The 25,404-nt window shown below is 35.0% G+C and overlaps 1 long non-coding RNA gene across 1 annotated transcript in view; it reads left to right on the top strand.

Annotated features, from left to right (window-relative positions):
• The first annotated feature begins 24,165 nt into the window (after nt 1-24,165).
• Nucleotides 24,166-25,404, top strand: part of LOC120101605 (uncharacterized) — a 34,248-nt gene continuing 33,009 nt past the window's right edge. Inside the window, exon 1 of the long non-coding RNA XR_005502298.2 lies at nt 24,166-24,671. This is a non-coding gene — a long non-coding RNA (uncharacterized LOC120101605). The remainder of the gene's footprint in view (nt 24,672-25,404) is intronic.

Here is a 25,404-nt window from a genome sequence, read left to right as displayed (position 1 = left end):
GATACAATGTAATATATGTTATAGATTATATTATAAATATATTTATGTAATATATACCTTATAAGTTCTATGTGTTATAATTTATATATATCACTAACATTATTCTAATATGTTATTTTTATTATATAATATATTATATACTATTATAGATATATTATATACTGTTGAATAAAAACCATACATATATATACACTATATATATTTATCAGTAAAATTACATGAGAAATCTTAAATGCATCAGTAATAGCAAGAAAGATATCAAACTCAGTAACATACAAGAAGATATTTATGGCTACAAATTCTTTAATTTCTGTACTCCATATATTGTTTATTAAATATAAAATAAATATAATAGAAAAATAAGTAAGCATGTTTCACATAATTTAGAGAAATTCTAGTTATGTGTTCTTCTGTGAAAGCTAGAAACTATATAATTGATAAAGGTCTCAAAACAGCAAGTGTTGAGCCTAGTGCTTGAAGATGATGTACTTGGCATTTATAGTTTTAGTAATTTCATCTTGGTTCCCTTTCATAATTTCATGTAAATATGGGCTGTTTCACAATTGAGGGAAAAACTATAAATATGGTCATGAGAATAATCTCAGTATGCAATTGTGTTGGATTGAGAAGGTAGAGATCAAGGTCTAGTTTTGTATTGTCTGATTAACATACAAATATTAGTTCTGCTTTATATGATTTACTTAATAAGTATAGCCTCAATAAAATTTATCAGTAGAAAAGAATAACAATGTCTGGATTGTGTTCTGTTTTCCTTATCATGAACACTTTCTGACATTTTTCTATATTAGACATTAATATGTTATTGAAAACATCAAACAACAAAGTAGACATTTTATCTTTTCATCTTTTTATTCATTTCCAAAATAAGATTGTAGCCATGCTGTTAGTGCGAACTGTGTTAACACACGGTGCTGAAGTGACTGAAACATTTGTGTTCCAACAAAGGTTCCTAGGGTATCCCACTTGTGATGATTTATTTGTATTCATTAAAAAATGACAGAAACTTGAATTTGATGAAGGAATAAAGGACTCCAGCTATGAATTATTGTGGAAATGCTGCTCAATTACTGAACATCTCATTCACATCATTTCTGAGAAGAAATTTTTCCTTCAAATTGCTATTTGATAAAGGAAGCTGCTATTTATTTTAGGAGGAGAAAGGATATCTTGAATAGAATAACTAAGTTATTATATCTATATACCTAGTCATTTCTTCACTTCTTTTTGTATTCCTATTTTTCCAATTCCCTGTCTATTTACTTAATTTTCTTTATTTATGTCCTTCTTTCCTTTCTCCAGTTTTTATATTTGGTTCATTTGTACATAGACATATTTAAATGATATGATAAGTATTTGATTGAACATTTTATATATATATATATACATATATATATATATATATATATATATATATATATATATATATATATATATAAAGTTTTGCTATACTTTGACCTGGATTCAGATAGCAGATAGCATACACAGAAATCTGTAGTTATGAGGGAATGATACCAAAATTAAATGGGAGCCTTTTCTTTTGGAGGCCTAAGGCTGTATCCCAAGCTAACTGTAAACTACCAAGGGTGGCAATAGACCATTATGTTTCAAACGGCTGTATTGGGCATGGTATATAAACTCATGTAATGAATACCCAGCTGATAAAATAGTGTACGGAAAGCAAAATTTCTCTCTCTCTCTCTCTCTCTCTCTCTCTCTCTCTCTCTCTCTTCTCTCTCTCTCTCTCTCTCTCTCTCTCTCTCTCTCTGTGTGTGTGTGTGTGTGTGTGTGTGTGTGTGTGTGTGTGTGTGTGTTTGCTGAGGGCATTAGAAGGTCTTATAAAAGATGCATGTTGCATGTGTGAAGTTTAATTTTTTGAATCTTTTTTCAGAGAATGCTAAGCATTACTTTTCATGAAATTTAGAACACATTAGATTATGAGCAGCTTCCTACCAAAAGCTATGATACATATACATACATACACACACACACACACACACACACACACACACACACACACACACATATATATATATATATATACATATATATATATATATATATATATATATATATATTCCTGTTACTTGTAGACCTAACTTTTCCATGGTGATATGGGAAGAGAAGGGTCTCAGAGAAAAATTTAAGATTTTAGTCTTACCTCAATTGAGTGTAACTGGAGGTGCATGAATCCAAGACAAATCAATGGCCACCAAACCAATACAGGAACTTTCTCTAGTAATAATAAAAGTAAAACTCATAGATAAAGGCAGAGTAAATTTAGAAAACTTCTTTATAGTGTATAGTATTATAGGTGGGAGATTCAGAGAAAGAAAAGGTACATTTATAGTTGGAATAAGCAAAGTGTATGAGACTTATTTCAGGGTCTTTTTATGGACCTTGTAGTAGAAACTAAGTTGAGGCACTGGGGAGAGAGATAAACTGGTCATCCAATTTGGCACATGTCCAAGAGTCTTTCAGTTTTTTCATTCCTGCTCTGTAAATGTAACTTTACAGAGACATAATTCCCATCTCACAAGCGTGCTGCTGAATATGTCACCATTTCTAGTTTTTTTTTTTTTTTTTTCTGAATTGGGTGAATCAACTCAGCTCTTCTGGCTCAGACTTCTCCAAGCTCCCTGCTTCATCTGGCTTCTCAGAGCTTCTCACTGAATTGCTCTTATTGGCCTCAACCTAACTCTGGCAATTTATTATAATCTTCTAGCTCCTTCTTAGTCTGTGGCTCCACCTGTCATGCTGACCCATACAGAACCACGTGAACTAACAAAGTCCAATCCACTCCACTGCACTCATTGCACTCGCTCCCATTTAACTCAGTCACTGTCCCTGCACTGTTCTCATATAGCTCCTCCTTCTTGTGATATTCTCATGAGACGATAGGGCATATCCTATCTCTGTCTCATTCTGTCAAATCTTTCTCTGATTTATCACTTTGTCTCTCAATTAGAATTCACTCTCAGACACGGTTGTTTCCCTCTACCAACTAATTTTATCTTAAAGGTGTATGCCTGTTTGTATTCCAGAAGTATCAAACAGACGCAGGTGTTTGGATGTTTTCCCTTGCTAGAGCAGCCATATTACTGGAGTAAAATTTCGCTTCACTTTTCCCCAGGTGGTTTTATTATTTATGGGTAGAGACAAAAGCAACTAGGAAGCAGAATTGCCCTCTTGTATCTCCTCTGAAAAAGGACAAAAGAACCCATGGTACCAATGATATTTTCAGGAAGTCACAGAAAGGATTCAATATCGCTCACTTTCTATCATAAAATAGCCTTCCTAATTTCTATCTCCTATACTTGTCTACAAGAGTATGATACCCTTTAGGCTTCACATACAATTATTCCTAAAGCTGTTAAAAATTTGGGCTCTGGGGGATGAGATACTAAACATATAGTATTTTAAATCCTAAATAGCAAAGTATATGAAGTTTAAACAATAAATACAATTTAATTTTAGTGTTTATATCTTCTAAATATCAATTATTCAAGCTTACAAGGTTATAAGATACTCATATAACTTCAGGTGACATTTACAAGCCTATGTTAAGTATCCATTGATTAAATATATAAATAAAAAATGACTAAAACTGAATTAGAAATGTATATTAGTAAAAAAATGATGAAATGTATGGGTTGAAATGAACTCAGAAATCTGGCATCACTACATGGTCATTATCTTGAGCAAAGGTAATTTGAGTTAAAATCTCTCCTGCTTTATAATAATGCTTTCAAAATTTCAATGTAGAAATAATATTGTGAAACTTTCTGAGATATGGAGTAATTTACTAAGATTTGAAATCTAGATCATTGAATCTTACTCAATAATTGATATTTTAATAAGATATTTATGTGTATAAATGTTTCTACCTTTGTAGAATGAGAAGGTACCTATAGAGAACAGAAAATGGTGTTGAATCCTCTGGAACTGGAGGGACAGAAAGTCATGGTCTACTATTAATGGGTGCTGGAAACGGAAGCTAGTGCCTATGCAAGAGAAGCAAGTTATCCTCACTGCTCAACTAACTTTATAGTCCCAAAGTAAAAATGGTTTTTAATGATTATTTTTTTAAGGTAAGAATGTTTTTCTTTTATTTTGGAGATTACATCACCTTTCAAAATTTAAAGATAAGTTGTTTTAAAATAATGGCTGCTAAAATATATTTAATGTTTAAGTTAGCTTCTGTTTTTGTTTTGTTTTGAATTAAATGTTTTATTTTATATTCCACCCCCACACACACAGTTCTTCATCACAATCTCCTCTCCTTTGCCTCTGATAGGATGCTTTCCCTCACGTACACCCAGGGCATCTCCCTTCCCTGGACCTTAAATCTCTATAGGATTAGGGGCATCTTTTCCTATTGAGGACAGACAAGACTGTACATGTGCCGACAACCTTCCACGAGTCCCTATATGCTCTTTGGTTGGTGGCTTAGTCTCAGGGAGCTCCCAGGGATCCATGTTAGTTGAGACTGTTGGTCTTCCTATGGAGTTGTTACCCACTATAGCTCCTTCAGTCCTTCCCCATTTCTCCCATAGGGGTCCTGAGCTCAGTCTTGACCATAATTAACCTCATTTGTCTCAGAGGCTGATAGCGCCTCTCGGAGGACAGCCATACTAAGCTTTTGTCTGTAAGCACATCAATCCTCAGACTTTGGTGCTCTACTACGAGATGAGTCCCAGTTTGGGCCAGTCACTGGACAGGCTTTCCTTCAATCTCTGCTCTAATTTTTGCTCTTCATTTCTTTTAGAAAGGAACAAATCTGTGTCAGAAATATTGACAATGGGTTAGTAACCACATTGCTCCAGTTGGGCTCTTTCTAAATATTGGAGTAACCTCTTTGGGTTCCCTCTTCCCACCACTGGGAATTTTAGCTATTGTCATCCTCATTGGGTCCTGTGAGTCTCTCATGTCACTGGTATCTGGAATTTTTTATTAAGTTCTCCTGTTCCCCACCCCGCACTGCTACATATTTCTACTCATTCTCCAGGCCTTCTGGGCTTCTCTTCAGTTTCCCACCTCTAGACCCAATCCTGTTCCTCTTTTCCCCGCTCTGCTCCCCCATCCAGGTTCCCCACTCCCTTTGCCTCCCTTGATTAGGTTTTTCCCCTTTCTAAGCAGGATTGAAGCATCCACACTTGCACCATTTTTTTTGTTAAATTTCTTAATGTATATGGATTGTATCGTGTGTATTCTGTACATTTTAGCTAGTATCAGTCACTACAAATATTCATGTCCTTTTGGGTCTGGATTATCCCAGGCAGGATAATATTTTCTTGTTCCATCTATTTGCCTGCAAATTTCATAATGTGCTCATTTTTAATAGCTGAATATACTATACCACATTTTCTGTATCCATTCTTTCCTTGAGTGACATCTTGTTTGTTTCCAGCTCTGGCCTGCTATGAACAAAGTGGAGCACATGTCCTTGTAGTCTGGTGAAGCATCTTTTGGGTATAGGCCCAGGAGTGCTATAGTTAGGTCTTTAGGTAGAACTATTTCCAATTTTCTGAGGAACCACAAGAATTGACTTCCAAAGTGGTTGTACCCATTTGTGATTCCAATAGCAATGGAGTGGTGTTCCTTTCTCCACATCCTCACTAGCATCTGCTGTTACCTGAGTTGTTGAATAGCATTTCCCAGATCACTAAGGACTTTGAACATTTCTTTTAAGTGCTTCTAAGCCATTTGTCAATCCTTGGTTGAGAATTGTCTCTTTTGTCTGTATCCCCTTTTTAATAGGGTTATTTGGTGTTTTAGAGGTAACCTCTTACATTCTTTCTATATTTTTTATGTTAATCCTTTATCAGATGTGGGGATAGTAAAGATCTTTTCCCAATCTGTAGGTTGTCACTTTGTCTTTAACAGTGTCCTTTGCCTTACAGAATATTTTCTGTTTCGTGAGGTCCCCTTTATCAATTGTTGATCTTAGAGCCTGAGCCATTGGTGTTCCGTTCAGGAAATTTTGCCCTGTGACATAAAGTTTGAGGCTCTTTTCCACATTCTCTTGAATTAGAATCAGTGTATCTGGTTTTATGTTGAGGTCCTTGATCCACTTGAACTTGAGAATTATGAACCTATCTTTATTCTTCTACATAGAGACCCCCAGTTTGACCAGCACCATTTTTTAAAGATACATCATTTTTTTGACTGTATGTTTTTTGCTTCTTTGTCAATGTCCATATGTGTGTGGGTTTATATCTAGGTTTTTGATTCTATTCCAGTGGTATACCTGTATGTCTCTATCCAAATACCATGCAGTCTTTAACACTATTACTTTGTAGTTCAGCTTGTGGTCAGGGATAGTGCTTCCCCCAGAATATATTTTACTGAGGAGAATTGTCTTGGCTATTCTGGGTTTTTGGTTTTCCATAGGAAGTTAAGATTTCTCTTTCAATGTCTGTGAAGAATTGTCTTGGAATGTTGATATAGGGCTTGTATTGAATGTGTATATTGCTTTTGGTAAAATGGCAATTTTCACTATCTTAATTCTACTAATCCCTGAACATGGGAGACTTTTCCATTTCCTGAGGTCTTTGATTTCTTTCTTCAGTGACTTGAAGTTCTTGTCATACAGAGCTTCACTTGCTTCGTAAGAGTTACACCAAGATACTTTGTATTATTTGTGGCTATTTTGATGGATTTATTTTTCTAATTCTTTCTCAGACTGTTTATCATTTGTATAAGGAAAGGTTGCTGATTTGTTGAAGTTAATTTTATATCCAGCCAATTGCTGAACATATTTATTGGATGTTGGAACTCTCTGTTAAAATCTTGGGGGTTGCGTACTTATACTGTTATGTCATCTGCAAATAGTTATACTTGGACATCTTCCTTTTCAATTTATATCCACATGATCTCTATTGTGGTATCATTCCTCTAGCTAGAACTTTAACTACTATATCAAATAGATAGGAATAAAGTGGGCTGCCTTATTTTGTCCTTATTTTAGTGGGATTGCTTCTAGTTTTTCTCCATTCCCTTTGATGTTGATGTTGATTTAGTATGTATTGCTTTTATTATATTTAGGTATGTGGTATGAATTCCTGTTCTCTTGAAGTCATCTTTAAACATAAAGGGGTGTTGTACTTTGTCAATTTTGGGAAGGTACCATGAGGTTCTGAGAAGTAGGTATAATCTTTTGCTGTGTTGTGAAATGTTCTGTAGTTCTCCATTAAAACCATTTGGTTCATAAGGTTCTGTTAGTTTCACTGTATTTCTGTTTAATTTCTGCTTCAATTAGTCCATTAGTGAGAATGGAGTTTTGAACTTTTCCACTATTGTTTTGTAAGAATCAATGTGTCTTTTGAGCTTAAATAAACTTTCTTTTATGTATGTAGGTGTCTTTATTTTGGGAGCATAGATCTTCAGAATTAAGACCTCATCATTCTGGGTTTTTCTTTTGATGGGTATAGAGTTTCCTTCCCCATCTCCTCTGTTTACTTTTGGTTGAAAGTCTATTTTATGGAATATTAGAACAGCTACTCCAGCTTGTTTCTTGGGACTATTTATTTGGCAAACTTTTTTCCAGCCCTTTATTCAGAGGTAGTGTCTGTCTCTGTCACTCACTGAGTATCTTTCTTGTATGCAGCATAATGCTGGATACTGTTAATGTATCTCACAAGAATTTGGTTATACTAAATAAGGTGCAAAAATAAGATGATTGTTTTATAAAATTTATATGAAAACTTAGGTCTCTATTATTTTATATTTATTATTTCTATCTCAATCAATTTGGCATTTCAACTTTTACCAATATGAAATCAATCCTGATTTTTCCCCAAATGCTATTAGATTGAGGTATGACCTGGGAGATTTTAGTTCATTATGGTTACAATATCCCATTCCTTTAAAAAAAGTTAGGCCTTATAGTGATGCCAGAATTTAAGCTCACACTGTACCTATTCTAATTCTAGAATATTTTCTATTTTTTTTTTTTTTTTTTTTTTTTTTGGAGCTGGGGACCGAACCCAGGGCCTTGCGCTTGCTAGGCAAGCGCTCTACCACTGAGCCAAATCCCCAACCTCAGTTACTTTTCTATAGTGAAAAATAGGTCTTCCAAAACAAAAGGAAACACGTATTTGTATATTATATTGCATGATTCCATTAATGTAAGTGTATTTTTTCAATGATTGCTTCTTAAAATTTGTTACCCAAATATTGTATCAATATTTGCTGTTGACTTATTAGACATAAACACTTTGATACTCTTCAGACAGATCAAAATGATTTTGTCTCATTCAGAATGGGCTACTTTGCAGGAAGTCAAGGGTCATGGAAGGTAATTACATCCTTTAATTAAATTATTTCCCAGTTGTTTTGCTCTTAATTTTTTGCTTAAACTTTTTGCTTATATTTTTATGCTCAGTTAAAAAGTGGAAATAATGATCTGCTTTTGTCTCTCTAAGAGCAAAATAATTTCCAGGAAGGACATATGAGGTTATATGAGGATTTAAGCATAGCACTGTATAACCATAGACAAGTATAAGGAAAAATTTGATCCCAGAACCCTGACTTCTGCTTTGGTAGCCATACATGACTTTGGCTGACTCAGACTCGGTGTAATCTAATGACATAAGGTACAACAGGGGAAGAAGCACTCAAGTAACGGAAACTTACAAGTAACCCTGGCTTCAGGAATTCACGATGTCAGCATACTTCCTTTCCTGTTCTCCTCAGTCACATGGCTGTGCTGCTTCCCATTATGGATGCATTTCTTGGAGTTATAAATTAAAAAGTATTTGCATAATGACTTGTTATGCCTTCCTTTTTGTTTTTTGAGAAAGCATGAATCTGGATTGGAAGAACTTATATTTCTCTCATACAATGGAAATATTTAAAATCCTCTTTGTATTCCATTTGGTAAACCATCAACATTCCTCATGACTTTCAAAAGAGCCCATCATATTCCCTTTCTTTTTCTTTATTTAGTCTAAAATTTTGTTAAAGTACTCACAATTATTCTCATGATCCTTGCTCAGCATATGAGGGAATTAAAAAGACCCTTCAGAAAATGTCTATTCCTATACATTTCTTGAAGACAAGAGGGCTACATCAAAGTATGCACACAAAAATCCCCAGGTTGAGTACCATTCCTATAAAAACACTTTTATGTTGTTTTAGTTACAGCGAAGACCAGCATCATTTGATCACTATGTGCCAAAAGTACTGGCAACGTAACAAAGTCATTTCCCTGAGTGTCTCCATTTGATACACTTAAGGAGCAAAGAGGTAAAGAATAGAAATGCCTATGTGAGCATATTTCCTTGTAGCTGATGTTAACATTTAATTCACTTCTGGAGATAAATGATGACAAACAGGATCCTGTAATTGAGTAGATGCACAGCTGCTTTTAATATAAACAATTAAGATGCTGTCAACAAAATATGGTTACAGTAGTTGTTTTGGAAAACACAGCAAGAAAGTGAATAAAATAGCAAATATATGTATGTGATGGTTAGAAACATGACATTATATTATATACGATTGTTTGCACTAAAAAATTAAAGTTTATGATGGTAATTACCTATTTTTCATATGCTACAGGAATGCTTGGCCTTTATATTCAAATCTCCAAGTTCCAAGCAAATAAAACAAATATATAATATGGTACTTTTGGTTTTACTTCAGTTTTGTACTTTTTGGTCTAAGCTCTTTGATATGTAAAAGAAAAATAAAACTATGGTACTACGTATGAAGAAAGAATTCACAGTCCTTTATGAAAATAAAGGTCTGATCCCAAATTCATGAAAACTTTAGCAATAAACAAAGCCCAAACAAGCATGGTGAATTATCCTAAGATAGTGCTGAATCAACCAGCTAAGATTTTGACAGTTGGTGGTATTGATATAGTTTTGTCTTCCCTTCTAAGAATCCATTAGAGAAAAAAACCTAGCTACGATATCATAGCTAACTCAAAAGAGGCATTGTTTCAGTTCAACCTACCTTCATTTTCTTCCTGACAAGTCCAATTTAGATGTATTTACTGCATCTCTTTCTTTCTCTATTTGCAATCCCTATATAAGTTACTATGGCTTGTAAGATTATGTCATGTAAAATTTTAGTGCTTTAGAACTTAGGACCCAATGGTATAGCGTATGGAGATGGGATTTTGAGAGCTGATTAGGTCATAGGGTGGAGTCCTCAAACATGAAGAACTGTTGGTGCGGTATATTCCACCTCTCCCTGCTATTCTATCATGTGAGGATACAATAATTAAGACCCATCTTTGAAGCAGGTAAAAGCTGTTATGCCATTTCTCAATATCAAATATGGTAGTCTACTATCAATTTGAAATTTCTGGTTTCTTTGGAGACTGTGTTGTGTCAAGTGGTATTTTTTAGAAACTGTCTTCTTAGTGGATGTTTGTGCTAAGCATACATGCAGAGAATGTTTTGCTGAGAATAGACACATGGTGTTTTTCTAGAAGTAGCCTGGAAAAGGAGAGTGTGATATTTTCTTAGAGCTGACCTGAGAGAACATGTTTGGAAAGGGGATAAACATAACCTAGCAGACAGTGGATGATTCTGGTTGGTATTGTTTTGCCTTGACACTCTTTGCTGGTCATTCTTGGGTTTTGCTAACCTCGTCTTTTTTACAATGTTGTGTGTGTTAATGCTTCTCCTAGCCACTCTTTGTTGATCATTGTTTGTCATGACTATGTAGAGAGAAATACACCAGAGCACTTCAGGTAGTGTTCAGGTAGCCTTCGTTATAGCTCAGTGGATTCAGGCTGATTGGCAGAGACTTGAGGTTTCTTCTGGATGGAAATGCCACTGCTGATTCATGGGAATTGAACTGCTGATATCCTGAAAGTGAGGATTGGCTTTCCGCCAAAGAACTATTTCGAAGCAGGTTCACAGACTCCTTACTCCTATTCATCTTTCACACCTCTGGTGACTAGCGCCTTACAAGGGAGGTTAAATCATTTAAGTATACTTATTAAAGTAGGTTTTGAAAAATATAACACCCCTGAGGTTGAATGCCACAGGCTCCAGAACTAAGAGAAAAATGTGTTATTTAAACACTACCTTCCCTGTGTGATATTTCCTTACAGCAGCCAAACAGCTGAGACATAATAGTGCTTGATCTTGAGTATCTGTTTTATGCACAGTCTTCTGTAGTTTAGAATATGAAAGAGCAACAAAATTACTGTAATTATAGAAATCTTTGTTTTCACAAATGAGAGAATATAATACTTAAAATGCTTTTGATGCCACATTTCCATGAAGTTTTAGAAATCATGACTTCCATGGAAAGATTACATCAATCTAAATACATTTTTGAATTCTAATCAATAAAAAATGTGAACGTTCTTAATGAAGATGCAGTGAAATCAACATTGAACAAATATAAACACACTAATTGAAGTTGTAAAGGGAAAGATCGATGTTGTTACACAACGAGGAATTATAAATTCCAAATAGAGTTCTATAACATAATAGTGGGACACATTCCATATTCCACTCCAGTATATACTTAGACTGTAGCATCATCAGCAAATAAAAAAAAAATCTTTTCAAATGAGCCTTTACCCATTTCAGAACAGAAAAGCCTCAAGTAACTATATCAAGAAAAGTTCACATATTATTAGCCTATAATGATGGGCAAATGTGAAAACATGCATACTGATAATATCCTATACCTACTGAGCAATTTGTATTTATGTCTTTAGGATTAAATATGTACCTATATGTATATACACCATGTATACATATATGATTATAGAATCAATTATAGGTATCTAGAGGAATTTTAAAGCAGCAACATGGTAAGGTATCACATCCAAAGACTTTCTTCATTATGTGATCTGGCTGGAATGTAGACACATCTTGGAATACAGCATGATCTGACTGCAATGTAGACTTGCCCATAGTACACATGTTTAATCTCTGATGATAAAGGTAAAATTGGTTTATAGAAGAAGGCAGTCATATTTTAATGTGAGGTGCAGACAAAGTGAGAACTAAGAGAAAGATTTGAAAGAAGGAACCAGAGATAGAATACTCCTAACTCTCAGAAGAGCAGAAAGAAAATAGAGGCAACTTTAGAGAGCAGAGACAGAGAAGGAAGGCAGTTTTATAAAACAGCTTTACAGAAACTTGTAGAAACAAACATTCTGAAGACAGAATGAAAAGGAGCCAGATTAGAACATATTGCCAAAATTTATATGAGGCCAGATAGTGTAATTCAGTCAGAAGCTGGGAGAAGCCACTAGGTATAGTCAGCTTGGAGAGAAGTTTTGAGCTAGAACTGAGTTTAACCAGCCAGCCAGAGTTTAGAAAGAATGAGAAAGCATTAGCTTGGGCTGGAGAGATGGCTCAGTGGTTAAGAGCACTGACTGCTCTTCCAGAGGTCCTGAGTTCAATTCCACATGGTGGCTCACGACCATCTGTAATGAGATCTGATGCCCTTTTCTGGTGAGTCTGAAGACAGCTACAGTGTACTTACATATAAATAAATAAATCTTTAAAAAAAGATTATAAAGCTCCAAGATGAAAATTACATCTGGTGAATAAAATTTATATTTATAGAGGTATATGTCAGAAAGAAGAAAAAATTCTAATTGAAGTTTCAAAAAATAAAAAATAAAAATATTTACAGATCAGCTCTCCATATTTTAATTTTTTCTTCTAAATATGCAGGGTTAAAATTTTTCTCTTTACAAGTCAAACCTTTGTCAAAACCTGAATGAGAAATATTTGCAAGGTTGCCATAAATTTACATAGGAGATTCTTAGACTCTTTTAGTGACTGTAAAATAACTTTATTCATATTCTATTTGCAACTGACCTATTCTAAGTCTACTTAACCCATAATGTCATAAAGTGGATAAAGGGTGACTAAAGGTGGAAAGAACATAGGAGATAAAATGTAAGGCAGAGGTTGTAGACATTACTGCCACATCTAGGAAGTTCTGCATGGGAAAACTGATGCTATTTCATCCCTTCATTAATTCAACTCTATCTGCCTCTAACCAAAGGTCATCTACAAACACTTCAGGTGAAGAGGCTTTGTTCTAGTGGACCAAATCTGTTGTGCTTAGAGCTGTAAAATACCATATTGATAGCCACTTGAGAGCTAACTCTCACTTGATCATATCGGAAATCAAAGATGAAATTTGAAATTCTGACTGATTTTGTAAGCATGTATGCATTGGACATTTTGGAAAAGGCACTATTTCTCATTTCCATAACTTCTGTTTTCGGGGATTTTAAGGTACATTCTGATAGCCTTACCCTTACCTCCTGTGACATGTCACAAATTAAAAAGGTATATGGGATTTTACTGGTCTGAGGAGACAATGCAGGAAAGTAATGGAATATGTAATGTATATAACTCTTGCGAGGTTGTCTTTCTTCTTGGGATTTTGTTTTTGTTTTGAATTTTACTTAATTGCTTTGTCCATACAATTTTGGTCATTTGCATACATCAAAAGTGTCTCAGATTGGCTTACACGGGATTGTCATACCGAATATTGCCTGGCTCTTATCATTTAATCTGTAAAAAGAGGCAATAAAGAATATTAAAGGGATCAGCAGTTAAGACAGCCAGTGTTAAGAGTTCTTCCTGTTGCTTTCATAATGATGTTCAATTCAGTAAAAGTTCTAAATTAATTTTATCTTTTGATATGAAAGATGTTTCAATTTTGATATTGCTGTCTACTGAAAACCTAAAATAAGATTATTAATATTTGACAAAAATCCAGAATATATGAAAAGTTCATGACTTTTGTTGGTATAATTTCAGATGCAATTGCTGTGGTGGTACTGTTTTTTTTTTAATAGTGATTACTGTTACAGTAAAATGTGTGCATACTAAATATTAAGGTACTATTATTTAACGTCATTTTCAATCTTCAAACGAGATGCAAATATTCTGATGCACGATCCCACACAGATTCATTTTAATATGATAAAAGGATAGTGAAACATTGTAGTTGTGAAATCCTATAAAGTTAAGTTGGGCATAATTTCTATTTTTAATTCCATGCTTTTACATATTCTTGTATTTAAAAATAGGAACATAAACCTGATTTTATTACAACTATTATGACCATGAAACATAGAAACTTGATTCAATTAAATTCTGTCATATTGTGTTCACATTTAGTGGTTTATTTATATGGAAAAAATTAAGACATTTAAATGAAGTGTGAAAAATTCAATGAGATATTTTTCTTTAAAAGTTTCTAAGAGTTGATAAAATGGCATTTGAAAACCTCAATTAAATTAGAATTTAGATAAACAATGCTTCAGATACATGGTCACACTTTCTATTTGGTACATATTCTAATAAAGATATAGGGTTGGGGATTTAGCTCAGTGGTAGAGCGCTTGCCTAACAAGCGCAAGTCCCTGGGTTCGGTCCCCAGCTTCAAAATATATATATATATATATATATATATATATATATATATAGTTGGAATTTTCTTATAAATTATAATTCAACATAATATACATCAGTTTTTGTGAAATCTGTAGCACTTAATTTGAATTCAGTTTCTAAATAAAAGTTTGTTACATTTTTAATCCTTTATAATTGATATAAAACAAAATCTGTAATGATATTTTCCTCTTTTACTGTACATAATGTGCACATGTAATGACACTTCACATGACATTATGCCTCAATACTAAAATAAATTAATAAAATGCTTCACCAATGATGCCTTCTGTGTTTTTTATTAATTTTAACTATGGAAGAAATGTGAAAATTCTTAAAACCTGATATAATATATGGAATATTTGTTCCATAATATAGCAGGGCATATCTAAAGAAATCAACACTGAAATCCATATGTGTGTACATATATTTTTGGCACATGTAAACACATAATATATATATATTATATAAACCCTACTCTTTATTAGATGTATTGCTTGACAAAGAAATGGAGAAAAGATCATCCTTAGTAAGAAATTTCATCGGAGCACTTAGTGTTTGTATTTAAAGTTGAATTTGATCACATACCTATGTCCATCACAATAGTAAAACCATAGTGGACAATAGACACAAAGAGAAGTCACAAGTGATTGTGTGGGAGAATACTTGATGACCTTGGTTATTGCTATATTTTTTCACCATTGTATAACATATAGAGAAAGAAATTCATCAAATTTACTGTATGGAAGTGAAAGGAATAAAGATGCTCTTCCAAGAATTGTACCTTCAGAATACGAAAACAAAGCAAACAGACAGGAGGAAATATTAATAAAGAACTGTAGCAATTCTTTTAACACATAAATCCTGGCTGCGTATTTCTGCTATCTGCCCCAATGCTTAAAATTCCTAACTTACACAGACAGCCTTTATATTTTGATATGCCTTAAGCAGTTGGCCCACTTCCTAACCTCCATGTGTTTAATCCCGAATTAGCACTTGTTAAACTTTATCTTCTACTATGACTGGCCTGCACCCAGAGGGCTGCTCACCTGGGCTGTACTCTCCCAGTTCCTTCACATGTCAGCTGTCCCTCTCTGTACTGTTGTCAGGCATGGTGTCTCTCCTCTTATTCTCCTTTTCCCAGCACATCTCCATCTTCCTTCTCCCAGCTCCCAAGTCCAGGAAATTGTCAAGGTGCCAACATCTTTACTTACTATTTAAAAAAAACTATGATCAGCTTCCCAGTATCTACATGTAGGTACTCTTGTACCAACAGCTTTGTGGGAGTATTAGCATTCATAATACAAGCAGCTACAAAGAACAAAGGAGATAAAGAGCTCAAACTACAAAAAAAAGAAAAGAAAAGAAAGAAAAGAGAAGAAAACTTGAAGCTCAGTAGTGAGAAAACACACAACACACCATGCCAAATATATGAGCAACAACACTTCAATGGATGCAGAATTTGGGAATACTGTCATTGTGACAGATACCCAATCATTTATGAAGTTATGAAGAGCTATGCAGAAAAAGTAAATGCATGAGTATATTAAATAAGCCAATCAATCAGGAATGACCTGGTGTTTTCATTCCAGATGTGGTATTCTAGGAAAGAGAAAAATAGAGATCATAAAATGATTAATTAGTGCTTCCCATAGCTTAAGGGACAGGGAAAATGGATATACAGAAAACACACAATATTGGAGACAATTTAATTATTTTGCATAAAGACGGTGCCTGTCATGCATTTGTGAAAAGTTGAGGAGTTCAAAAAGAATGAACTCTCATCTGCCCTATGGAGGTTTTGGGAAGACCTGTACGATGCTTATGTACTACATACGCTGGTGCACTTCTTGTACTGGTGTAGATTTATTGATTGTAACTGATCTACTAATTTGGTGTAAGATGTTCAGAGCAGGAATCACTGTCTGTGTTGAGGACAAGAAATACATAGGAATTCTGTATATCCACCTCAATTCCTTTCCTTTTCTTTTTAATTTTCCCTATTCATTTATTTATTTATTTATTATTTAATCTTTTTGTAGTCTAGACTTTATCCCCCTCACAATTCACCCTCTGACTGTTACACATCTGACACCTACTACCTCTGTCTCTAAGATGATGTTTCCCACCCAAACCCCAGACCTCCCCACTCCCTGGGGCCCCAAATCTCTGGAGGGTTAGATACATCTTCTCTGACTGAGTCCACATCCTGCAGTCTTTGCTGTATGTGTGCTGGTGTCCTCATATCATCTGGTTTATGCTGTTTGGGTAGTGGTTTATTTTCTGATAGATCCCAGGGTTCCAGTTTAGTTGTGACTGATGATCTTCTTATAGGGTTGCCCTCCTCCTCCAAGTCTTCCAATCTTCCCTTAATTCAACCAGTGGTGTCACCAGTTTCTGTCCATGGGTTGGATGTAAATATCTGTGTCTGACTCAGCTGCCTCTTGGATCTTTTGGAGTGCAGTCATGATAGGCCTCTGTAAGCACACCATAGCATCAGTAACAGTGTCAGGTCTTAGGGCCTCCCCCTGAGCTGGATACCAATTTGAGCCTGTCACTGGACCTCCTTTTCCTCAGACTCGTCTCCCTTTTTGTCCCTGAAGTTCTTTCAAACAGGAACAATTCTGGGTCAGAATATTTGACTGTGGGATGGCAACCCCATCTTTTGCTTGATCACCTGCCTTTCTACTGTAGGTGAGCTCTACAAGTTTCCTCTTCCCCCTGTAGGGCATTTCATCTAAGGTCCCTCCTTTTGAGTCCTGAGATTCTCTGACCTCCCAGTTCTGTGGTACATTCTAGATGGTTCCTCCACCTTCTACCTCCTGAGGCATTTTTTTCTGCTGGCCCTCAGGGCTTCAGTCCTATTTCTCCTCCCAATAACTGATCATGTTCCCATCTTTTCAAATTAAGAAAATTATCAAATATTGTGCTTTTTTTGTCTTTTTGTTTATAATTTGTTTCCTTTCTCATTAGAAAAATTTTGTCTTACATATTTAATAAGTAAAACTTTACTCAAAATATTTGACAATAATTATTTTCACTACAGTTTGAATTATGAAAAATAATTATCCATGTAGTTCTTAGCTTCTTAAACACTGGAGTCTGATCCTAATAAAACCATGTGCTTTAAATATTCACAAATATTCTTTCAACAAAGGGTTTCAAATGCACATTAAGCTAAGTTAAATTAAAATGAAATAACTCAAAAGTATGAGTGCTAACTTGCATTGCATTATACAGTTTCACTGTAGCTCTTTCTCAGCATATACCTGAACTCACTGTGCTTTGTGTATCTTCCTATAAAGTAACAAAAACAAAAGTTACTCGAAATACTTTAGCTCTGATTTGATAAGATTATGTACTAGTGTTCATAAAAGTATTTCTGCTCTTCTAGAAATATAATGTCTTAATCATAGGAAATTAGTATTCCCTGTCCTTATTCCTCAACATCTAAAAATCTGCTTAATTTAACATGGGTTGTATTGAAGAAGAAAGTTTGACATGAAAATTGGTGTTTGAGTTGCATAATTGACTGTCGTAAAATGAATTTTGATGTGGTATTAGGATAAGATTATCCTACAATTACTGAAATATCCATAAACATTCTGCTACATGTTTATAGGTTGTAAGTATTGAAAAGTGTTGTGTTAAAGTGCCAGTGATCTCTGAATATATTGAAGATACACTACATACTGCACTATCAGATATAAACATGGCATTCATGCTTTTCAGACAACCTTCATATAAACTATTTTTTCCTTTAAACAACCATAAGAAAAAACACATCAAAAGAGGAAAAGAATAGAAAAGAAAGGGATTAATAGGAATAGAAGGAAGGAAAGAGAAGCAAATTCAATTGAAATCCATTATGTGTATATATGAAAATATCACATGTACATACAAGTTACTATATATAAAATGGACTCAATTCCCCAGTAAAAAGACACAGACTAACAGATTGGATACTTAAATAGGACCCAGCATTTAGATGCATACAAAAAATGCACCTGAGTGACAAAGAGAGATACCTCATCAGAGTAAAAGGCTTGGAAAAAAGTTTTCAAACAAATGATCCGAAGAAACAAGCTGGAGTAATCATTCTAATACCGAGAAAGATTTGATGAGGTCCAATTTGTCTTTTCTCATCATATAGCATAAGCCATTGGTGTTCTATTCAAGCATTTTCCCCCTGTGTCCATGAATTCGAGATTCTTGCCTACTTTAATCTTGTATTAGTGTCAGTGTATCTGTTTTTATTTGGAGGTACAAGATATACTTTGACGTGATCTTTTACAAGGCAATAAGAATGGAGTGATTTGCATTCTTCAACATGCTGACCTCCAGTTGACCCAGCACCATTTATGGAAAATGCTGTCTTTTTTTCTACTGGATGGTTTTAGCTCCTCTGATCAAGTGACCATAGGTGTGTGGGCTCATTTCTGGGTTATCAATGCTCTCCCATTATCTCCCTGCCAGTTTCTGTACCAATACCATACAGTTCTTATCACTATTGCTCTATATTACAGCTGGAGGTTACAGATGGTATTTCCCCAAGAAGTTCTTTCATTATTGAGGATACTTTTGGCTATCCTGGGTTTGTTATTCCAAATGAATCTGCAATTTACTCTTTCAAACTTTGTTAAGAACTGAACTGGATTTTGATAGAGATTGCATTGAATTTGTAGATTCAGCAAAGTGGTCATTTTCATTGTATTAATCCTCTGTTTCTGGAGGGGAAACAGGGAAATGGATAACATGTAAAGTGTAAATAATATGCAATTAAAAATTAAAAACAAATAAAATAATAAAAACAATTAAAAAGAACAAAGGAAGTGACACATGACTTAGTAGTTAGGAGCACAGGATGCTCTTCCAGTGCCAGTGTTAGAATCTCAGCATATCTTTGAGTGTTCACAATTGGTCTTACTCCAATTTCAGGATAGTCAACTGACTTCCTCTAGATTCCACTGACATGAGCCGTGTGTATGTTGCACAGACATACATGCTGGCAAAACACCCTTACAGATAAAAAATAATTAAAATTAAAATGAAGGAAAGTTTCAAATTTTAATATTTCCATTCTTAAATCTCTACTTGGATCACCTCTTTCTCATGGATTTTTCTGCACTTTTTTGATATTTCACCCATTCTTTTTTTCTGCTGTTCTCCTCCCTTATACACTGCTATTTAATCCCCAGAATATGTAAAGAAAGAGGGGGGGTATTTAAATGTAAGTTAAACACTAAAGTTAATTTTATTCTTGATGAGAAAGTTTAATATTCTAAAACAGAAAACTTAGTGGAAAAAGTACAGAAAACATTTAATACATTGATTGCCCTATTGCTTAAAAATTAGTATAATTTTTAATCTATTCAAAATTCTCTATTCCTCTCAGCTGACATACATATATTTACATTAAAATTACATTTTCTACTAGTAATTAGCATATATTTGTATATAGTATCTTTTACATCCCAAGAAACTTAATAATTTTCAATATAAAAAAATCTAACATTCAAGGTAGGAAGACGGCACTTTGCTGAATACTTTATGTAACAAACACATGTAAACTGAAAGATATTTCCATGTACGAAAAATTTTTGTATGCAATACACATAAATAGGGGAATGAAATTTTAATCGAGTAGGTCATAGATTAGCAGTTAATCAGTAAATTAATTCAGAGTTAAAAGATAATTTAATCTAAAAATTTAAATTATGATTTTCATACAAATATTAAATGGGCATGTGTCATGATTTGATTTATTCCTTTAATTAAAATGAGATCCAGTAAGGTGTGATTATGTGTTCAAAGAAAAATAAAAGAGCCTCATATACAGGCAATAAGGAATGTACAAATTAATTTAAAAAGATGTTTATAACTAGGTACATCTACAGGGCAATTATCCCTCATATTTTAAGAGAAGAATGTGATGCTTTTAGAAAAGAGTTACTTATATTATTATGAGGTATTTTTATACAAAATTAATCACATATTTAGTTAAAATTTGGCTATTGACTACCCTTTGCTTTGCCATTTTGGCTATCTGTCTAGTCCATACAATCTTAATAAATTAAACACATTTTATATTGATAATCATCCTTCTAAAAATAGATGCCCAAATTGTGTGCATTGTTGTTTGCTTAGTTAATGATAATTGACAGAGGAGAAAATAATTATCTTTATTTTAGAAAATTACTTGTGTCAGTTTTGGGTTAAAATATCATCCTCGTTTAGACATGTCTCTCTTTGTACTTCTGATCTTTAATACTCTTTGGCAACTTGACAACATCTAAAAACACCTGGAGATGGGTTCTTTGGTATGCCAGTGAAGAATCACCATGATTTTATTTGGTGACTTTGGAAGACTCATACTAATGGTGGTCAGTACCATTCCCTAATTGTTTACCTATTACAAGGTATGCATACCTGAAATCGTATACACACAAGAGCTACACAGAGATTCAATAAACTTTATTTATGCATTTTTACATCTATCTACTTATCTATAAATTTGTCTATCTTTGTAAATATCTATTTATAACAATAATAATCAAAGAAAATTAGGGAAAATTGGGAGAGGTAGGAGGGAGAAAAGGATAGTGTAAAATAACAATTATATTTTAATTAAAATGTATATTTTATATATTAAAAATATCCCAGGAAATCCCTGGTCCAAGGGGAACCTTCCCAGTATCTCTGAACAAAGAGATATAGGAACAGACAGCCACAGGTAACCATGGTTCTGGTCTGCGCCCAGGACCGAACGGTACAGGCCAAAGAGCTCCCTGCACCCAAATCCAGTTCGGGGGAGAGCTGGACCTTCAGAAGTATGGATATTCCTGAGAAGTCAGAGGAGAATACCCTCTGCCCACAGTCCAGACCCAAGAGGGAATCGCATAGGGCCAACTGTGCCCTCTGAGTACAAGGAACTAGAAGCAATCAGGGGCAGGACCCTTTGAATCCTGCCCTCTCCTAGACCTGAAAGACAGTCTTCAGGAGCGCTGACACACCTGAAATCAGAGCACCTTTTCTCAGAAAAGGCTTAAAGAAAACAGGAAAACAGTTCTACAGGAGTGCTGACACAGAAGCCTACAGCAGGGTGGTCACTCTCAGACATAGCAAGAAAAGCAAACACCAGAGACAACCCAATGGCTAGAGACAAGCACAGGAACCTAAGCAACAGAAACCGAGTGTACTTGGCATCATCAGAGCCCAGTTCTCCCACCAAAGAAAATACTAGATATCCAACCACACCAAAAAAAAAAGCAAGATTTAGATTTGAAAATACATTTTTTGATAATGATCGAGGACTTTAAAAAAGACATAAAGAACTCCCTTAAAGAAATTCAGCAAAGAAGTGCAGGCCGACAGGAGCCGGATGTAGATCTCTCCCGAGAGACACAGCCAGAATACAGCAAACACAGAGGCGTATGCCAGCAGCAAACCACTGAACTGAGAATAGGACCCCCGTTGAAGGAATCAGAGAAAGAACTGGAAGAGCTTGAAGGGGCTTGAGACCCCATATGTACAACAATGCCAAGCAATCAGAGCTTCCAGGGATTAAGCCACCACCTAAAGACTATACATGGACTGACCCTGGACTCTGACCTAATGGGTAGCAATGAATATCCTAGTAAGAGCACCAGTGGAAGGGAAAGCCCTGGGTCCTGCTAAGACTGAACCCCCAGTGAACTAGACTGTTGGGGGGAGGGCGGCAATGGGGGGAGGATGGGGAGGGGAACACCCATAAAAAAGGGGAGGGGGGAGGAGGATGTTTGCCTGGAAACCGGGAAAGGGAATAACACTCAAAATGTATATAAGAAATACTCAAGTTAATAAAAAAAAAAAAAGAAATTCAGGAAAACACAAGTAAGCAAGTAGTTCTATGCTCTTAATGTTAAAGAAAACTCTGCCATTTATAAGTTCTTTTTGTTTGATATTCCTTAGTTTTAATTTTCTTTGTTTTTTTTTAAGTAAGGATCTCACTATTACACTCTGACTGGCCTGGAACTTATGATATAGGCTAAACATGCCTCGAATTCACTGCAATATGTCTGGTGTTACTTTGCAGAGCTAGAATTAAAGGCATGTACAAACTTAGCCAGCCAATTATAAAGTTTCATTTTATGAATTTTATTAAAATGAAATACAGCTTCAGAAATAAGCTGATAATTATAAAGTTTCATAAGCATACATATATATTTAAACTAGTGATCCAATCAAGAAGACTCCAAATCTCTCTTCAATTTTTTGTACTTTTCTGATTTCTAATGTTGCAAATTATTAATGTTGGTTTGCTTGTTACATTGGTTCAATTTTTTTAAGTTTAGGTTTATATTAACAGCATTGTTAGAAAAACAATGTTTCTCCTATATCCTCAGGATTTCCAGCCAGGCCTGAGAATTAAATAGACATCAAAGAGATTAGCAGGAAAAAAGCATACAAATTTATTTAATATGAGTTTCACATAACACAGGGGCTCTCAGAAGGAAATGAGAATTCAATAAGGCAATTAAAGTCAAATAGTTACATACTGAATTGGACAAACAATAGTAAATTGGGAACACGTGGCAATGCCAAGGAGCCTGACTGCAATAGTTAATCGAATGAGGTAACGAGAAAGATATGGGTGCATTTAACAAGATTTGCTTATACTGATCTTTCTAGATTTGGTTTCATGTTTTTCATGATAGGCAAAACGTTTTGTCCTGCTTTTTGCCATTATCCCCCACATAGGACTAACCTCCACATAAGGTTTCATCTTTTACAAATAAGAAGAACTGCAAGAACACACATTGCACTGATATTTGTTTATTTATTAATTTGCATTTCCTTCCAAGGATATTTGTGCAAAGGTGGTGTTTATTGGTGTCACATATTCAGACACGCTCTAGCATGATAGGCTACATCTTCATTTAAATCACTCTTCACTCTGTGACTATTACATTTCTGAGAGACACTGATATTATTGTGTGCTGTAAATAATTCTTCTATGTTGTTGAATGCCATTGCATAGAGTGAATATCAATTTCCTCAATGACAGGCATTGGAGTACTATCTTGTTTGGAAGCTTTGGAAGATTTCTGAAAAAAAGTAATGTAGAATGTGGCTTCAGGTAAACAAGTTCTTCTATGTAAACAAGTTCTCAAGAACAGTTTACTTTATAATCTTACTAGGAAGCTATGGAATTCCTCTGTATAAATTACAGTATCCCATACGAGTAATTTTTGAGTTTCTACATTTATTATTTATATTAGTAAACTATGTATAAAATTTATATTAATAAATTTTAATAATAGTAAAAGAACTCCTATGTTCCTACTGAGATCTCCTAATAGTGATGAGAGGAATCTGGGAGAAGTTGAAGGAGAAACTGTAATCATAATACCTTGTGTGAAAACAACAAAAATAAAATTGTTTTCAATTAACAAATAGCAGTCAAAGGGGCAGAGGGAGTGAGGGACCTGGATGGGTCAGGGGACAGGGAGGGGAAGCGGGAAACATAATCAGATATTGAGGAGGAGTGAAGCACTGAGGACCAACGGAAACAATGGAAACAGGCAACTTCCAGAGGTAGGACGTTTAGGAACTCTCTAGAATGTACCATAAACCTGGAAGGTGAGAGACTTTCAGGACTCAAAGGGAGGGACCTTGGATGAAGTGCTCTACAATGGGGAGGGGAACCTGTAGAACCCCCCAGCAGAGGGACAAACCATCAAATGGAGGGGTGGGTTGCCACCCCACAGCCAAAAGCTATGACCCAGACTTGTTCTTGACTGCCAAACTGCAGGGACAAAAATAGAGAAGAGCATAAGAGAAAGGAGGTCTAGTGACAGACCCAAATTGTGATCCACCTCAAGGGGAGGTCCAGCACCCTGACACTGTTACTGATACTGTGGTGTGATTGCAGATAGGAGCCTAGCATAGCTTCCCTTTGAGAGGATCAATAAGCAGCTGAAAGAGAAAGATGCAGATACTAGCACCCAACCAATGGAAGGAAGCCGGGACCCCTGTGGTTGAAATGCAGAAAAGCTGGAAGAAAGTGAGGAGGAGGATGGCCCTATCAACAGTCTCAACTGACCTGGAATCCCAAGATCTCTCAGACACTGAGCCACAAACAAGCAGCTTACACCAGCTGATATGAGGCCTAGACACATATACAGCAGAAGACTGCCTGGTTCAGCCTCTGTAAGAGAAAATGAACTTAACCCTCTGGAGACTTGAGACCCCATGGAGGGGGAAGACCTGGTAGGATGGGGATGGAGAGGTGGGACCATCCTCTTGAAGACAGGGGTTTAGGAGGTATGGGATGAGGGAACAGTCAGGGTAGAGACCAGGAGGAGGATGAAATCTGGAATGTAATAAAAGATTAAAGAATAAAAAATAAAAATAAATTTTAAAAAGTTAGGAAAAACTAGGAGATATGATTGAGTATGCTTAAATATTTCCATGAAAATATTTAGAATTAAGTTTTGGATAGGTTAGCAAGGTGATGCTGATTAGTTGTCCCTTTTTACAAATGATCAGATTTTGACTTTTGTTTCCATATTTGCACTCTCTTACATCCTTAATATATTACCCACATGGCAGCCTTGCAAAGATAGGATTTATCCAGTTCATGTGAAATGAGAGGGGAGGAAATTGCATAAGACAGATGGAATAAATGCTCAGATTGGATCAAAACTCTAGGCCAGACTATATACAGCCTAAACAATGTCATCTGAGGACAGGGCCTTTACTGTCCACATCACACTGCCAATAGCATTCTGACACACAAAATGCTCTCTAAATAGCTGAAGAAACATTGCATGAATGAATGAAAGAGTAAGCCAAAGTGGGAATGCCTCAAAGTGTCCCTAACATCCACAGACAGGCTCTGGTTGGCCTGATTCTTTATTAAGAGAAAATATTACAATTTCAGAAAACAGTTACTATTTTTTCCAAGTTTTTTTCCATAAGCAAAATTACTTACAAATTAAAG

This window comes from Rattus norvegicus, chromosome 3 (genome assembly GCF_036323735.1).
Source record: "Rattus norvegicus strain BN/NHsdMcwi chromosome 3, GRCr8, whole genome shotgun sequence".
In the NCBI taxonomy this organism is placed as follows: domain Eukaryota; kingdom Metazoa; phylum Chordata; class Mammalia; order Rodentia; family Muridae; genus Rattus; species Rattus norvegicus.
This window is presented reverse-complemented; position numbering and strand designations above follow the sequence as displayed.